General features: G+C 44.1%; 1 protein-coding gene across 4 annotated transcripts in view; it reads left to right on the forward strand.

Annotated features, from left to right (window-relative positions):
* Positions 1-13331, forward strand: part of PI4KB (phosphatidylinositol 4-kinase beta) — a 65213-nt gene that overhangs the window by 29024 nt on the left and 22858 nt on the right. The gene's annotated exons all lie outside the window — the stretch shown is intronic.

Raw genomic sequence — 13331 nt, forward strand, 5'->3', positions numbered from 1 at the left:
TAGGTGCTTCCTGTGGGCTCTCTTCACCTGTGTGATAAACTAGAGAGGTGAGAGTAAAATCACATCATTGTTCCTGGATTTCTCCTCTCATCTCCCAAAGTCCTCAGTGACAGTGGTAGAGGAAGTGCTGCTGATTTCCTCCAGACGTATTGATTTGTTGCGCGTACGTTCAGGCTTTGTGGCTGCACTCACAACATTTTGTGATCGGATTTGGGTTGCAAAAAGTATTTAGTCCGGTACCCCGTTTTCACTTCCTTCCATCTCATATTCAGCAACCCTCTGGAACTGGAGAAGCAAGTTCTATTTGCTCCTTTTTACACATAGCTGAGAGCATTACACTTGGACTATAGGGGTGACCTAGTGCTAAGACATTCTGAATTTCTCAGGGTCATAACTAAAAGTGCTAACTTGGAAACTTTAGGCATCTCCTGTTCCAGGTTAGATGGACTGTACCTGTTCTGTATGGATTAAGGTCTTAGGTTTGTAGGTCTCATTTCTAATGATACCTTTTCATGATCTTTAGCCGGCCAAATGATTCATCAGCCATACACTGCTATGCCGTTGATTCATCAATATCATTTCCTCCTTGACTTTTCATTTGTTTGTTACACAACATCTCGATTAGTCTTTGCCACATGTCTGATGTTTGTCCAGCTCCACAGATAATTAGCACTACCGGAATCCCATATTGCTCTCATTTCTGTGCCTACCATTCCATCATGCCTTGAGGTTTTTAGCCTCTACACTAGTTTGGGGTGCAGAACCAGATCTGGCTGGTGGCCTTGTAAACATGTTTTCTAGCCCCTCTTCTGGAGAAAATAGATCTGTTGGAATGTGCATTTGCATATTTGATGCTGGCAGTTCTATAGTTTATATGTAGTCTGCTTATCATCCCTGAAGCTCATGTTGGTTAGTATGTTCAATGGCTTGATTAATTAATGGCTTAATTAATAATAAAATGGAAACAGCCTTTGAGGAACTTCAGTTGCACTGTTCAGTAGTTTCTTCCTTGAGCTAGCATTGAGTCATGTTTCTGTAAGATGTTGCAAATGTCTTGTGCGTCAGTAGATAAGTCAAATTGTGCTACAGTGCAGAAGTTGTCAGCCTGGCTCTCTGCTCTGCTTTCTGCTCTCTTGTGTATCAGGCTCAGAACGCCTCATTTTAAGTTTCTGCGCTATGACATGGGCCCCTTAAGAGCAGTGATTGAAGTCAGTAGATTGAATGACCTTTATAATCCTGACTTGAGTCTAATTGTGGCCAAGAAATAAGGTACACCTGTGTATTACCATCACACCCTTTTTATTACCCCACCTAAGTGTTGGCTCTTTGTAATTTCCTGCTCTTAGACTATGCTCTGCCAACTCTGCCCTACCAAACCAGTCCTCTCTCAGTTGTGACTCCATGCCTTCTTTTGTCATGCTGCTCCCCTGTCTTTGGAAGAGAGCCCATTCTAGTACTCCAATTGAACCTTGTTCTCCTTCTTCAAGCTCTTCCAAAATCTGTCTCTTCTGACATCCTTTCTGTATTTAATAGTTCAATCTTGCTCAGACCTCATATTGTTTTATTCACTCATTAAGCTCTCATTACACTTGCAAATATTTTATTTTGCAGCCAAACAAGGTGCAAAGTCACCTGCTCATATGTTGTATCCATTCCCTCTCTGCTTTGTTTTGGCTGTGTAGACGTAAGCTCTTCACAACAGGAAACTTGCTCTGTTGTTTGTAAGAATCACAAGACCCATACTAAGGGTACCTGTAAATAAGATTTTAAAGACTCCATGACCCACAGATTTATATAAACAGAGCCCACATTTATTTGAGTTTGTATATATGCTTAATAGAAGCAGGAAATTGGCTGATAGACAATCTGGACACTGTGTTAACAGTATACATGGCAAACTGATTTTGCCATAAAACCAAGGGATGAAGTATCAATATAGTTTGCTTTTTAGAAGCACCGATTTGCCATGGTTGTTTAAATAATGCAGTGGGAAATACCCGACTTACTGATTTTTGCCGGCATGAGGTGATAGTTTTATTAGTATCATAGTTCAATTCAGGCTAATAGAACCTGCTGATGTGTAGAGCATAGAAATTTGCTCATTTCTTCAAGAGAATTGACTCATAATTGCTTTCCTAGATTAGCATTAAGTGGAATTGCCCTTTATTTCTATACAATTCTTTCACTCTCTCCAAAGCTCATTCAATTAAATGAGTTAGATCAGATTCTCCGTATATGTGCCTGTTAAAACGAATGTGTTTCATTCAGTGTGAGCTGGACTCCTGGGAGGATGATTCCTCAGGTTTCTACACCCAAGTACCAAGACAGTTGATTTTCCTTTCTTCTTACACAGTTTTAGCCATCACTTATTTTCAGTCTGGCTGTTTGAGTTTTCCTTCAGAGTTAGGAGATGTTTACATGGGAAAGAGATACTTGTATAAACTAGGAGCTTCAGGGGGTAGCTGAGTTAGTCTGTTACAGAAAAAAAGTCAAATCGTCTGGTAGCACTTTATAGACTAACAAAACATGTAGATGGTATCACGAAAGATCATGATACTATCTACATGTTTTGTATAAACTAAGGTGCCAATTTAAACTGATACTGGTATAACTTTTAAACCCAGAATAAGTGGCTTTTTTCAGTTTATTTTATGCCTTTTAGAAAGGGTTTAACACAAATGAAAACAAGCCACACTTGTTTTGGAATAAGAGCCTATAGCATTCTAAATATTATAGTATGATTAACTTTCCTGTGCAGTTGAACCCTATGTTATCTCTGTCCATCAAAAGGAAGCTACCTGGACTTGTTAGAATACCTCTGAATGTTAGATTGTTAGAGAGAGAGAGATTGGGTACAGAAAGGAGCTTGAGGTAGGGGATGGGGGGGCAGGAGAAGGTAGAGGTCTGAGAGGAGTTTATGTGAAGGAGTGGATTCACAGCATGCAAAGCTTCCCCCTCTCCCCTGGTGCAGAGAGGCAGATGAAACAGTCAGCAGGTCTGAGAACTAGGGGTCACAAAATGAAATTAATAGGTAGCAGGTGTAAAACATACAAAAGTTTTTCTTCACTCAGCGTACAGTCAACCTGTGGAACTCCTTTCCTGAGGAAGTTGTGAAGACCAGCACTTGAACAGGGGTCAAGAAGGAACTAGATAAATTCATGGAGGTTAGGTCTATCAATAGCTATTAGCCAGAATGGGTAGGAATGGTGTCCTTAGCCTTTTTCAGGGTATGTCTACACAGCAAAATTATTTCAAAATAATAGCTGTTATTTCGAAATAACTTTGCCAGCGTCTACACAGCCAAACCACTGTTTCAAAATTAAATCGAAATAGCAGAGGGCTTATTTCGAAATTGGTAAACCTAATTCCATGAGGAATAGCACCAATTTTGAAATTGCTATTTTGAAATAAGCATTCTGTAGACTCTTATTTCAAAATAGGAGGCCTCCAGCCCTTCCCAGGGTGCCCTGGTGGCCACTCTGGGCATACCCAAGAAAACTCCTCTCCCCTCCCGACCCCCCCGGGAGCCCTTAAAGGAATAGACTCTGGCCACAGTGCCTGTGTCAGCTCCAAGCCTGCCAGCCCAGAGCCAGCAGTTGCTGCACCTGACCCAGTGGCCCCAGCATGAGCCAGGCAGCCAGTGCCAGCCAGCCCTCCAGTGCTCCCCAGGACCAGTCTGCCAGCTCCCAGGAGACTGCCTGATCCAGTGCGGAGATCAGGAACCTAATTCAGGTTTGGGGGGGGATGCCTCCAACGTCCATGATCTCCGCACTAAATGGAGGAACGCAACTGTCTACAGATGGATGGCTGCCAGCCTGGACACCAAAGGCCACATGTGAACCCAGGAGCAGGTTCGCATGAAAGTAAAGGAACTGCAGCAGGCGTATGCCAGGGCCACAGGGGCAGACCCATACCCCTGCCCCTCTTTTGATGCCGTGGACCGCATCCTGGGGGGTAGGATGGTCCGTGTCCCCCAGGTGGTCATTGACCCTGGGGCAGAGCTTGCTGCCTCCTGCTGCTCCAGCTCCTGCTGCCTCCCCAGCTACCGCTCCTCATCCCACTCTTTCTCCCCCTCCCACTTCTTCTTCCCTACACCCTCAGGGACCCTGAGGCCCCTGCACCTGTGGTGCTGGGAGACAGATGGGCTGGTGAGACCCCTAGCCCCGAGCTTCTCCTCCCCTTGCTAGCTCCCTCCTCCCAGGTTTCTCTTGTCTCTCTCCCACCCTCCCTCCTCCCCTCTCCCACCTTCTTTCCCCAGTCTCACCAGAGTTTCGTTCACCCCCGCCTCCCCCCAGTTTTGTTCAATAAAGAGGCTTTGTTGTAATGAATACTTGTCTTTTATTGTACAGCAGGAAGGGGGATTAGGGAGGGGTAAGTGGAAGGACATGAGGGAGGAACGAGGCACAAGCCCCCAGTGGGGCACACCAGGAAGACTGTTACTGCCTTCAGAACGTGGTGCCAGGCTCGCAGCAACATGTCCAGGAGAAGCACCAGAGTGCCCATGGGCGGCTCTTGGCTCCATGCTGCAGAGTGCTGTGGTGTCCTGAGTGAGGGCCACCAGAGCACGCAGAGAAAAAATGCTTTGCTGTCCCTCAGCGAGGTAGGCAAGCAAGCAGGGAAACCTTACAACCAGCTGTCCAGGGGAGGAGAGGGTCCCTTTAAGCACAGGTCTCAGATACCTTGTGTGGCTGCTGCCTGACGCTAACTCTTGACCTGATGCCCTGCCAGAACCGGTTCCAGCTGGCCTTAAATGTGATTGTGTCCTATCAGTGTAGACGCGCTATTTCGAAATGCATTTTGTGTCTAGATGCGTTATTTCGAAATAAGTGATTTCAAAATAACTATTGTAGTTATAGTGTAGTGTAGACATACCCTCAGAAGCTAGGAATGGGTGATGAGAGGTGGATTGCTTGAAGATTCCTTGCTCTGTTCTCTTCCTCTGGGGCATCTGGCATTGGTCATTGTTGGAAGGTAGGATATTGGGTTAGATGGATCTTTGGTCTGATCCAATATGGGTGTTCTTATGATCAAGAAAATAGTGCATTTTTGCCTTTAAGAAGAAAAATTCCAGGCATCTCATCCACTGACTCAACCATGTTATAATTTTCATTCTTTTGTTGACTCATCTAGACTGTCTCAACCTGGGTCATAGTTGCTGGAGTTGGCTCATTGTGTGACTAGAAGGAGAGCAGTGTTAAACTCTGTAACAAAGGTTATCTCTGTGATGTGGAAGAAATGCACTGTATGGCCACAACCCGTGAACAGTCAGCTATTCATACACCAGCCTGCTTAGTGCAGCAGAAATATCTCATTAATATATAAGTGAAGCCATTGTGCAGTTCAGTTGCTGCTGGTTTTCAAATTGCTAACGTATTTTAAGTTGCCTGTAACAAACATTAGGTCTTTACTGCAAAGGAAATACGGACCTTATCCTGTGAGGTATGGTGCTTCTCAATTCCCATTGAGCAAAGCACATTCTGCAGCCTTCCTTTAGAGGTAGAGATCCCTTTTTTCTGCTCAAAAGAAGGAACATGGCAGAATGGTGTTCCTGAAAGCCAAGTATCATATACTTCTCCCCTTTTTTCTTAACTACACAGACTAGCAGTTCATGTTTTCTTCTTACAAATGGTTAATTGGAGAGATTTTTCAGTAGTTGGCAAGGTAGCTTGCTTTGTATTGCCAGATGCTGTTCCTTCTAAAGCACTTCTGTTTTTACATAAAACACTATATAAACTCCTTTTCTTTGCTGTTGGATTTCCTTTAACATGAAAGCCTTTTACTTGATTTACCGGCAAGTCTAGCCAGTGTTGTCTTAATTTACATTTTAATTGTGTGACGTTTGAAAGTGCCCTTTAAAAAACAAACCAAAACAAAAGTGTGCACATAACATTGTTTCAGTGAAATCTCTCAATCCTGCATTACAGGTTTCTGAAGATGAAATAAATCCCTCTGCAGAGAGCCAACGTGAAACACAAATCTTCTCCCGCTCAGGACCTATGCACTGTAGTAATTCCATCCTGCCTACACTGGCTATTTGTGCGAGGGTAAATTCTTACAGGCTGAAAGTTTTATTGAATTCTAAAGATGAGAAATGTTTTGACTCTGTGCAGCACAAATTCCTAGCTTGCAATAGTTTGGTATTTGTGCTAGGAGCTGCTTTAAACAAATTATCTTTCCACCCCCGCCCCACTAGTTCTGTTGAACACTTCAATGAAGTGACTGGCTCCTGCTGTGCTTGTTTTGATTTCAGATATCATGGATAGTCAAACTAGCAGTGGGCTGTGGTGTCAGGCACAAGGGAGACTTTTATAACAGCAGTAAGTAATATGTGGGATTAGGAAGGAATCTACCTGTTAATAGTATTTGGTTGGCAAGGTAAAGGAGATGCTAGCATCTGTGCCATCAGATTTCTGAGATGATGAATGTTTCATGCACTGATATCTGAACTGTTATAGGAACAAAGCCCAACTTTACTAATTTACTACATGGAGTAAATAGCTTTAGGAGCTTGTGGCACAACAGTGCTTTCGTAGGGAGACAGTGATGTATTGACTATAGGAGTTCTGTTTTGGGAAGTGCAGGGCAAGTATCCTTTATTTAGCCTTTCTGAGCCCAGACAACCTCAGCTCCCCACAAGAGTTGGTATAGTTGCCAACTTTTTAATTTTGCTGGAAACTCCTCCCCTCCCCCCATTGCTTGCTGCTCTCCCCCTCTCTTATGCCTGGTCTCTGGATTCCTCTCCACTCCCTTCACACACACTCAGTTGGGCTCTCTCTGCTCTGGAGAGAGGAGTTGCTGCAGAGCCTGCATACTGAGATGCATGCAGAAGGTAGGGACAGTTGTGGGTTGATGACCTGGCACCTGTGCACCCTTACTCTCAGTAACCAGACTTTTGGTGCCCAGCACCTGGCAACCCCATGAGTTGGGCAGCAGTTCATTTGAGAGAGCATCGGACTCCTTCCCCATTAGTCTGAAAAGATGGCAGACAAGTGCCATGTTAGACTTGGGGAACAAGGACATAATCCATCTGAAGCTCTTAGGGTACGTCTAGACTACCTGCCTCTGTTGCCAGAGGCATGTAGATTAGGCTACCAGACATAGGAAAATGAAGCGGCGATTATTTAAATTTACATGGCTGCCGCGCTGAGCCGACAAACAGCTGATCAGCTGTTTGTCGGCTCAGCGCGATAGTCTGGACGCGCGGGTGTCGACATCAAAGGTATTTGTCGACCACCCAGGTATGCCTCCTGGGATGAGGTATACCTGGGTGGTCGACAAATACCTTTGATGTCGACACCCGCGCATCCAGACTATCGCGCTGAGCCGACAAACAGCTGATCAGCTGTTTGTCGGCTCAGCGCGGCAGCCATGTAAATTTAAATGAAGCGGCGATTATTTAAATCGCCGCTTCATTTTCCTATGTCTGGTAGCCTAATCTACATGCCTCTGGCGACAGAGGCATGTAGTCTAGACGTACCCTTACTGTGCAGAAATTAGCTTTGAAGAAACAAGTGAGACTACTTGCGTACAGATAGATAGAATGTGTGATAAGGCCTCTATAGCATGTTTTCCAAAATCTCCAGTGACACATAGCCAGCCCAGTATTTCCAGGCAGGTCGACACACACTGTTGGAGTAGTTAACTAGGTTTTAGTTTACGCTGATTTTAGTTAAATGGGAGGAACTTTGTGTGATCCTTTTAAAATTAATTTAGACACGGCTTGCATCAGTTTTACCATGTCAGTATATTTACCAATACATGCTATATAAAGATAGCAGCTTTGCACAGATACGAGTGTGTCCATTCTGTTTCAACTAAATAGATTTTTTTTTTAAGCTGGTTTGTTTAAACCAGAGCAGTTTTTCATGTGCAGACAGTCTCAAACCTTACATGGTAACTCTCCCATGGTCTGTAGTCAGAAACAGAATGATATCTCACTTTTATTATTTTCTCTACTTTACTCAGGAAGGAAATCTGGGGTGGAAGTACTGAGACAAAAAATTGTCGGGAGATGCAAAACAGTTGTAGAACTTGCCTGCAATTGCAAATAAAGAATAAGAAAAAGGGAAGTGTATTGAAGAATCATCTGTGCGGAGTTTTTCTAAATGGGGCATTGGTAGGGTCCCACCAACTTCATTGCCAGGCAGAATGCAATGAAATTGTGAAATCCGGCATTGTCTTCCTTTTGAAAGCCTTCTGAATGCTTTTACCCTAAACGATACAGATTTCACGGGGGAGACCAGCATTTCTCAATTTGCAGGTCCTAATTCAAAAGGGAATTGCAGGGGAATCACAAGGTTATTTTAGGAGTGTCACGGTATTGCAGACCATACTTCTGTGCAGCTTTCTGAGCTGGGCAATTGGAGAACAGTGGCAGTAATGCTGGCTGGGTGCCCAGCTCTGAAGGTAGTACCCTGCCAGCAGCAGTGCAGGCATAGGCAGCAGTATCAACTTGTCGTCTATCACCAGGGGGGCTAATCTTGAGAGGGGCAAGAGTTCATTCTGCATGGTTCTGTTTCATCCTTTATCTCTCTGGGTGTGTCTTCCCTGCCAAACCTTGGGTGTTGCCCTAACTCCCTTCCATCCATGGGCAGGATGCTTTTTGGTACTAGCAGACACAGCTAAGGAGAGAAGCTTGGGGCCAGGTTTCCTTTCAGACAATACTAGTAATCCACCTGCTTTGCAGTGAGAACACACAGGTGCTGTCAGTAGTCCAATCTACCTATAATTCCACCTGGGCTGTGCTTCCTTGCCTTAGCCCTCCCTCTGTATGCATGGTATTTTAACCCCACATTTGCCTGCTTCATTTCTGTTGCACTTCCTCAACATTTGAACAGAGGCACTACTCAAGAAATCTGTGCTGCCAGTTTGCCAGGAGTTGGCTCCAGCTTTCTGGTAAAGCTGTGGAGAGGTATTGATAAGTGACCCATATAACGGACCTCTAAGAATCCTGAAATAACCTGCTAGAAATCCATCCCAGCACATGGTCTATTACCGCACCATAGTGGATGTAACCACACAGCTCTGGCATGGGTAGTACTTGGTAGTAGCCATGAACTAATCTTGCAGTGAGATTAACAAGACCAATTAGTGCTACTTATGGATTTTTTTACATGTAGACATTTATTTCTTGGTAACTGGACAGAGACACATGGCACGAAAACTGGCCCCTGATGGTTGCAACTTTCAGTCTGCACCTGAATTTGTGAGGTAGAGATAAAACATACCATTGAAATATTCCATTACTGTTGTACTTAAAAGAAGTACTCGGGATCTTTTTCAGGGGGATAAGACAACATGCCACATTTATTGATATCACATAAAATAATCAATACTTATCATATGCATATGACACCTCATACTCATGCACTCTCACACACACAACCACTGTCCGTCTTGTTGTTACCAAAAGTTGCTCCCCCTAACTGCACTGGCCAGGTGAGTTAGATGGGGGAGGGGGTGGAGCCGGACTTCTGCTGATCCGGATCGATGGTCCCATGTTGACAAGACAAAAACCCGGGGTCCCTCTGCAAGATGCCTCCTATTTATCCCTCTCATGCAGCCAATTAGTCATCAACTGGCCTTTCCTAATGCTGCTTCAAAGAGAGTTCTTCAGAGGGCAGGCACTTGTTGCTTGACTCCCAAGGCGTCTGTATGTCCAGTCTTCTTAATGAGCTCACTTTGTAGGTATTGTCTTGGGTTTGGCTCCCAGACCCTCTCCACCCTTGCAACTGCTGCTGGAGGTACTCCCCTTTCATTCTCCATTCACACCTCATTCATTTCAACAGGGCAATCAAGGAAAGGGGAGAGCTCAAAAGACATTTTTTTCTTACAAGATCTATATATCTTAATACAAAGTTCTAGGAGAAATGTTCCAGAGATTCTATAAGAACACAAAGATATATCTAAAAGGACAAGATCTTAATACAAAGTATAATATCACAGGGATTTCTCCACATTGTCAGTTCTTGTCCAGTTCATCCTTCATCTGTCTGCTACAAACAAAATGCAGGACAATGTAGCACTTTAAAGACTAACAAGATGGTTTATTAGATGATGAGCTTTCATGGGCCAGACCCACTTCCTCAGATCAAATTGTGGAAGAAAATAGTCACAACCATATATACCAAAGGATACAATTTAAAAAAATGAACACATATGAAAAGGACAAATCACATTTCAGAACAGGAGGGGGATGCGGGGGGGGGGGGGGGGGGGAGGAAGGAAGGTAAGTGTCTGTGAATTGATATTAGAGGTGGGGAGAGTGGGATGTCTGTGAGCTAATGGTATTAGAGGTGATAATTGGGGAAGCTATCTTGGTAATGGGTAAGATAGTTTGAGCATTTGTTCATTCCTTCCTGGAGAGTGTCGAATTTTAACATGAATGACAGTTCAGAGGATTCCCTTTCAAGTGCAGATGTAAAAGGTCTTTGTAGCAGAATGCAGGTGGTTAAGTCATTGAGAGCGTGTCCTTTCTGGTTAAAATGGCAAGAAACTGTTTTCTCTTTGTGATCTTGTCTGATATCTGTTTTGTGGGCATTAATCCTTTGGCGAAGTGTCTGAGATGTTTGTCCAATGTACATAGCAGACGGACACTTTCGGCACATGATAGCATAAATTATATTTCTGGATGCGCAGGAATATGTGTTCTTGATCTTATAACTCACTTGGTTAGGTCCAATAATGGTATCAGCAGAATGAATATGTGGGCAAAGCTGGCAACGGGGTTTGTTGCAAGGGAAGGTACCAGGGTTGGTATTAGTGTGGTATGTCCTGTGGTTGTTGGTAAGAATCATCTTGAGGTTAGGTGGTTGTCTATAGGAGACTATGGGTCTGTCTCCCAGAGCCTCTTGGAGTATGGTATCCTGTTCCAGGATAGGCTGTAGTTTATTGATAATGTGTTGGACAGGTTTAAGTTGGGGGTTGTAGGTGATGACAAGTGGTGTTCTATTGTTGGTTTTCTTGGGTCTGTCTTGAAGTAGATGGTTTCTAGGTATTCGTCTGGCTCTTTCAATTTGCTTTTTTATTTCTCCGGGTGGGTAGTTGAGGTTTATAAATGCTTGGTAGAGATCCTGAAGCTTCTGGTCTCTGTCAGTGGGATTAGAGCAGATGCGGTTGTATCGAAGGGCTTGGCTATAGACGATGGATCGTGTGGTGTGTTCTGGATGGGAGCTGGAAGCATGTAGGTAACTGTATGAGTCGGTGGGTTTTCTGTAGAGTTCTACATTTCTATCACTATGCTACAAACAGTGATTCTGTTTAAATGATTTCAACTGCCCAACTCACCTGTTCATTTAACTGAGTCCTACAATGAAGTTGTTGTGCTGAATGTGGGACATCAAAATTAATTTACAAGCCACAAAACATGTGGCTGTATAGGAGCCAAGGCAAGGAAAACTGATCTGTGAAAGGAAAGGCTCTTATTCAAATAGAGAGCTTCAGTAATTAGCAAGCAGAAAATACAGCCTTGTGAAGTTGATTGAGCTCTGCTCCTCATTGTGTGGAAGATCTCGTTAATATTCATACTTGGATTGTTCACCTATTTTATGCTTTTTCTGAGTTTGAAAGCAAATAGTTGCTTTGCTTTACTCCTCCCCCCATTTCGGTAGGGTACTTTTTTTTAATGTGCTCATGAGGATGTTATTAATTTCAATGCGATTATTTCTCATAGTAAGATTAAGCCTTGTGGAATTAGCATATTCCTGTAATTAACATGCTAAACCCAGGTCTGTTTGTTTCTTTGGGAAAATCAATTACATACCAAGTCTCAAGGGTGTGAGGCTTCATCATGATCTATTTTTTTTGTACAAAAATAGCAGATTGAAGGATTTTAAATGAGGCACTACAGAAATATTGACTTTGTTCTGAAACATATTTTATTCAAGAAATCACAATATTGTTGCCTTTGAGTCTGATGAAAAGCAAAGGGAGTGTGTTTTGCTGAAGCATAACCATTTATTCAGATTTATACTATAATTAAGAAGGTCCTAGCCAAAATCCCAGACACCTTTGCCGCAAATTACAAACTTAAAATTGACAGTTTACTGCTGTCATATTGGAATCCCTAAAACACAGAACTCCCCTTCCCCACGCAAATCTACACCCCATCCTCTGTTGCAGTCCCTGTGAATTACTACTTGTAGTGTGCGTTGAAGCTTAATGGACCCAGCTGTGGATGCAGATGCCTGTGGATATAAAGCTGAGATCCGCAAATTTGCAGGGTTCTAGATTAAAAAAATGTATCTGCATCTGTAGCTGCAAAAATTAGCTGGGGAGATCCACATCCACAGATGTGAATACCCACTGATATAAAGTTGATAGTCATGGAGTTGCAGATCTCTACTAAGGATGTTAAGAAGCAGGTAATCGGCTAATCATTTAGTAGATACAAATTAGACTATCGACTACACAATTAGTTGATAAGGGGAGGTGCTTTGTCTCGGATCCAGGAGCTACCCGCACTGTAGCTCTTCAGTTTAGCCTGGCTCCTACTACATTTAAACTTCAGAGCTGCAGTGGGGGTAGGTCCCAGACCTGGCGCAAGCCAGGACTGATCTGGGCTTCCTTACTCCCAGCTCGCGCCGGGTCCAGCAGCCCCTGTCCACGGGGGGTCCTAGCTGGGATGCAGAGCAGCCTCTGCTCCCACTGCAGACAGAAACTGCCTCACAGCAGCCTCCCCTGCCCGCCTGCCCTCCCCCCCCACGCATCATGGAGATATATCCAAGGTAGCAAGGGGAGGTAGTCAACTCAACTACCTGATAAGCTGAGGCCTAGGCTGTAGTCAACTACTCGAGTAGTTGCTTACATCCCTAGTCTCTACACGTAATGCGGCTGAGAAACACTGCTCATAAATGTTTATCTTAAGTTTTTTTTTATTGTGTTTGGGTGTTACCACATCTTTATGAAATCAGGAAAATGAGTAGAGGGGATGTTGCTTCACGAGGGCCCATTCCAGGAGACCAAGGACTGCACTGTGCTACATGCCCTATGGGAGGAGCTCTGTGCACTGGCCCTGCCTGCAGCACAATCCTCACAGCTCCCGTTAGCCAGAAAACATCACACACACCACCCTGGGACACGCAGTTAACCGTTTAACTGAAGGGCTGGTGGAGCTCAGTGGTAGGGGTCCTGTTAGCCAGCCTGCCACAGGTGAGGGGGGCTGCTCCAGCCCAGCCATGCCGTGGGTGGGGGAATGGGGCTGCTCTAGCCCCGGTGTGCCGCAGACCCTCCAATTAACCAGTAAGCATGCCAGTAAGGTTAATGTTTACCAGGTAACCTTTTACATCCCAAATGGAAATGTAAACTACAAGATTATGTGCAGACTGAGTTAT

Source organism: Pelodiscus sinensis, chromosome 24 (genome assembly GCF_049634645.1).
Source record: "Pelodiscus sinensis isolate JC-2024 chromosome 24, ASM4963464v1, whole genome shotgun sequence".
Taxonomy (NCBI): Eukaryota; Metazoa; Chordata; order Testudines; family Trionychidae; genus Pelodiscus; species Pelodiscus sinensis.